The sequence below is a fragment of the Artemia franciscana genome, chromosome 14, assembly GCF_032884065.1.
Source record: "Artemia franciscana chromosome 14, ASM3288406v1, whole genome shotgun sequence".
Classification (NCBI taxonomy): Eukaryota; Metazoa; Arthropoda; class Branchiopoda; order Anostraca; family Artemiidae; genus Artemia; species Artemia franciscana.
Window position 1 is genome coordinate 14,339,617 of NC_088876.1, and position 6,000 is coordinate 14,345,616.

The window sequence follows — 6,000 nt, forward strand, 5'->3', positions numbered from 1 at the left end:
AATCAAACCATTAGATTCAGCGTATCAGAGAACCCTATTGTAGAATTTTCAAGCTCCTATCTACAAAAATATGGATTTTCGCATTTTTTGCCAGAAGACAGATCACGGATGCGTGTTTATTTGTTTTTTTGTTTTGTTTTTTTTCCCAGGGGTGATCGTGTCGACTCAGTGGTCCTAGAATGTCGCGAGAGGGCTCATTCTAACGGAAATTAGAAGTTCTAGTTTCTTTTTAAAGTGACCAACAAAATGGGAGGGCACCTAGGCCCCCTCCCACGCTCATTTTTCCCCATAGTCACCGGAGCAAAACTCTGAGATAGCCATTTTATTATCATAGTCAAAAAACCTAGTAACTATGTCTTTGGGGACAACTTAATCCCCTACAGTCCCCGTGGGAGGGGCTGTAAGTTACAAACTTTGACCATTGTTTACAGACAGTAATGGTTATTATGAAGTGACAAATGTTTTCAGGGGGATTTTTTTTGGTTTGAGGGTGGACAATTTGAGGGGGGGGGGCTACGTGGGAGTATCTTTCCATGGAGGAATTTGTCATGGGGGAAGAAAATTTCAATGTAGTGGACGAAGGATTTTCTAGTATTATTTAAAAAAAAATGGAGAAAAAATATGAAAAGTTTTTCAACTGAAAGTAAGGAGTAGCATTAAAGCTTAAAACGAACAGAAAATATTACGCACATGAGGGGTTCACCTCGTCGTAATACTTCACTCTTTTCGCTAAAGTAATTTTATTGATTTCAACTATTTATTCTACGGCTTTTGTGATTCAGGGGCCAATCTTAAGGACTTGAGACAAAATTTAAGCTTTAGTGTAAAGAGCTAGGTGTTGACGAGGGAGTGAACCACCTCATATATGTAATAAAAACATATGAATATAAAAGTTCGTTACGTAAGTTAATTCGTAAGTTACGTATATTTTTTACTAATGAAAACATTATATAGTAAAAAATTAAAAGTTATAGTTGCCTTTTTAAGTAATCAAAAAATTGGAGTGTAACTAGGCCTTCTCTCCCCGCCCCTTTTTTCTCACAATCTTCCGATTATAACAAATATTCGATATAACGTAACTATGAAAAAGCCATTTAGCCCAAAAAAATTAATAAGAAAACTTCGTTTTGATTATTTATGTGCGGAGAGCCAAAGTCAAAACATACATTAATTCAATAACGTTCAGAAATAAAAAAAAAACAAGTTTTTTAACTGAAAGTAAGGAGCGACATTAAAACTTAAAACGAACAGAAATTACTCAGTATATGAAAGGGGCTCTTCCTGCTCAACGGTCCACTCTTTACGCTAAATTTTTTTATTGTTTTAAAAAGTAGAGTTGAGAGTCAAACCTTAGCGTAAAGAGCGGGGCGATAAGGAGGAAAAGCCCCTTTCATATACGGAGTAATTCTGTTCGTTTTAAGTTTTAATGTTGCTCCTTACTTTCATTTAAAAAAACTTTTTTTTTATTTAATTTCTGAACGTTTTTGAATTAATGCATGTTTTGATCTTGGCTCTCCGCACATAAGTAATTAAAACAAAATTTGCATATTAATTAATTGCAATTATGGGAAGACTTTGGGAAAAAAGGAGTGAAGGAGGAGGCCTAGTTCCCCTCCAATTTTTTGATTACTTAAAAAGGCAAGTAGAACTCTTAAGTTTTTACAAACGTTTCCATTGGTAAAAATTATACGTAACTTACGAATTAACTTACGTAACGAACTTCTATATTCGTATTTTTTTATTGTGTATATAAGGGGGTTCAACCCTCGTCGATACCTCGCTCTTTACACTAAAGCTTAAATGTCCCAATTCCTTAAGAATGACCTCTGAATCACGAAGGCCGTAGAAGTAATAGTTGAAATTACTAAAAATACTTTAGCGTAAAGAGTGAGGTATAACGAGGAGGTAAACCCCTCATATGCGTAATAATTTTTGTTCGTTTTAAGTTTTGATGCTGCTCCTTACTTTCAGTAGAAAAAACTTTTCATTTTTATTTTTTCATTGTTTTTTCAAATAATGCTAGAAAATCCCGCGCCCCTTCATTGAAATTCTCTTCCCCCATGAAAAGTTCCTCCATAGAAATATCCTCCCACGTAACCTCCCCCCTAAACCAAAAAAAATCCCCCTGAAAACGTCTGTACACTTCCTAGTAACCATTATTATATGTAAACACAGCTCAAAGTTTGTAACTTGCAGCCCCTCCCACGGGGACTGCGGGGGAGTAAGTCGTCCCTAAAGACATAGTTATTAGGTTTTTCCACTACAGTGAATAAAATGGCCATCTCAGAATTTTGATCCGGTGACTTTTGGGAAGAAATGAGCGTGGGAGGGGGCCTAGGTGCCCTCCAATTTTTTGGTCACTTAAAAAGGGCACTAGAACTTTTCATTTCTGTTAGAATGAGCCCTCTCGTGACATTCTAGGACCACTCAGTCGATACGATCACCCCTGGGAAAAAAACAAACAAAAACAAATAAACACGCATCCGTGATCTGTCTTCTGGCAAAAATGCGAGATTCCACATTTTTGTAGATAGGAACTTGAAACTTCTACAATAAGGGTCTCTGATACGCTGAATCTGATGGTGAGATTTTCGTTAAGATTGCATGACTTTTAGGGGGTGTTTTCCCCTATTTTCTAAAATGAGGCAAATTTTCTCAGGCTCTTAACATTCGATGGGTATAACTGATCTTGATGAAACCTATATATTTAAAATCAGCATTAAAATGCAATTCTTTTGTGTAACTATTGGTATCAAAATTCCATTTTTTAGAATTTTGGTAACTATTGAGCCGGGTCGCTCCTTACTACAGTTCGTTACCACGAACTGTTTGATAAGCTTTCCTTTGAGTGATACTTATACGGTTGAGGACACTGATATGTTTGGTGCGTTTCCATTTTTTGTCAAGGTTTCCTTATTTTTATTTTTATTATCATTTTTTCTTTAGTGTATTTTGTATTCTTCATAAGGAATATGACAAATGACTGAATTTCACGCAACTAACTGTTTTTTTTTCTGATGCAAAGCATTTCATAAGCAATGAATAAACAAAAAACGCACAACCCTTCACCCATCCGGTAAGACACAAACGGTAACAATAGAAGCACAGGATTTAGTTTCTTAAACTGATCCTATTTTGAATTCTTCCTTTTTCGACCCACTAGGAGGTGGGAACCCTATTTTCTTACAGGCTCATTTTTTTCAGCCGCATTGAAATATTTAAATGTAGCCGTATTGAATCCGACCAAAAGCTTAAAACTTCCGTATTTAAGAATCATGAAACATTCGTCCCACGAAGTAACGTTTTTGTAAAGATTCTTTTAATAAATATGGGAACAAGTACATTAGTGGCCAACCTAAAACTAGTGTCAAAGGTTAACTCAGTTACGTCCACGGGTTCTATTTCGGGAGGGGTACAACGTCGAAAAAATAGTGGGGAATACAAAAGTATAAGAAAAATATTGCACATAGTGTCTTTGATTTGGTTGTGTACCCCGCAACGTTACCTGAATGTTTTAACTTGATGCGCTTTCCCGTTACTGAGATATGGGAGCTACACCCTTTTCCCAACACCCCCTCAACACTCCCTGGCAGTCTCAATTTAATACCCTTAGTAGTTTCTGAGATCTGATGATGCACCCTTTTGAGAACCTGGATGCAAATAATGTCTACTGATTTAGTTCGACGTCCGCCTGAACACTCCTTGAAAAGTTTCAACTTGATGACCCCATTCGTTCCTGAGATATAGGAGAAACACCCTTTTGACAATCTGGATGTACATAATGTCTTCACCACCATAATGTGATTAATTTTAACCACCCTCTTCAATATGCCCTGAAAGTTTCATCTTCCCTTAGTCTTTTCGGACACCTAGGATCAAGCACGCCCCCCTTCCCAATGCTAGAGCCTATATGTAAACAATGGGTAACTTACATGATTTACAGCCTTTTCCCACGGGCCGTGGGGGTTACGTCCTCCCTGAAGGCATAGTTTTTTCACATTTCGACTATTGTGAACGAAATAGCTATCTCAAAGTTACGGTTTAATCATTTTTTACTCTTAAAAAGGGGCACTAGAACTTTCAATTTCAAATCGAATGTCGAAATTTCTGTAATCGCTCCTTCCATGCGAAGTGGCCTGATAAAAAAAATACAATCAAGCCATATCACTCTTTACTTAGGCGGCTCTATCGTCCTACATATAAAATGGTTTGTTAGTACTTTCTTTATAGTCATATCTTCTCTTAGTCATTTATAATCTTAGATCAAACCCATAAGATAGTTGAAGCACTTGATCTCGCCCGTGAAACCGTTCACGGTCAAGTACTTCGGCTCATCTTTCTTTTTTAATTAGTGTCAAAAACTGACGTAGGAATTCAACCTGTCCATTTAAAATTTGCCTTGTTCAGTCATGTCAATTTTATTCGACATTTAATGATGCCTATTTAGTGGGCAAAGTCAACTGAGCATTCCTCCTATGATTTTGGCCTGTAGTCAATCATCCCATATCTCTGTGGAAATCTATTTTCAATGTGACACAATACGAAGTAAAGCAGAATGGGCTGCAGATGAGATGTGTAGATCCCCCCTTTAATGTCTATAAATATGTGATTTCTGTTCTGAGCTGATAAAGCACGACTTCTCCAGGGGGAAATGAAGAAGATATGAAAACCATAACAAAAGAAATGGAAGAAATGCGGGTGAAGAGCCCTTACACCATTGCTTTTTATAATGGAGAAAAACGAAAGATTTTGTTTTGAATTCATTTGTTTTCGCTTTGGATATGTCTGTTTTAGAAAGCCAAGCAACTTATTTTTCAGGAAAGAATGAGATTACAATGAAGAGCTTATAGGCTATAAAATAATACAATTGATATAAACAGCACTTTTAACCCCCCTCCTCCACCAAGGGTGTCTTCAGATTTGTGTTTTTTGGATAGGGGACGGGACACAAGAGTATTATTTCAAAGAGAAGCTTTCATAGGAGAATTTTGGCAAGAAAATCTGTCATGCCCCCCCCCCCATTTTCCTCCGATATCAACCGATTTTGTCTTGTTAGGTCTTCCAAGGATGGAGACAAAAAGATATAGTGTGCCCATCCTTATGGATACCCAATACTCTCCCAGTATTTCTGCAAAATTATGTGCAGACTAGCCCTTTCGAACGTATAGTGCCCTTAGAATCTTAGCTTAGTTGGAACCCCTCCTCCTGACTGCTCTAATCTCCACTTATTTTCTAAAAGATGAAAAATTATATTTAGTTTTGTATGGACTACTTAATTGACTCCAACTATTTACTTATTATGTTCAAAAATAAAACATTTCCTCGTTCAGTTTTGAATTTATTTTTGTGACAAAAGCTTGCATATATGAAATTTCACTACTTTTGGGACAATGCACAAGGACAATGTACTTTTGTGATAATACTAATTTTCCTTTTTGTTTTTAATGTATAGAGGAATTATTCCAATTCATCTAAAAAGTTACCTTAACCTAAGCCGCCTCAATCCACTTAAAATAAAGATAATGTTGTTTTTACCAATGGACTCCATGCTCATAAATTTTCCCTATTTTATTTCTTCTCTCCCTGTTGTAAAGAAATTAGAAGACAATCCCCTAATATTTTTGAAGATTACAACTCCCTTATGTATTCGCTTTGACAGTGGCTATATAATATAATACTCGTCAACACATCGTGTAAACAAAAGTGAAACAACTTTCCCATGTCATTCATTGTTCCATCACACATTTTTCATACTTCATTAAACCAAATCATATCCACCCACTATAACCCATTAGCGTGTTTGATGTTAGAATCATGGAAGTCTTATCTCTAGCTTCTTTTCAGACCTTACGTTAGAAATTTCTACGCTCCAAAGAACATGATTAAAGTCATTGGACAGCGCGTGGAGACTCTTCAACGTGGAAAAATTTTGAAGCAGACATTAAAATGAGGGAGAAACGAAAAAAAAAACAAATAAATAAAAGGTAGTTTTAAAATTCC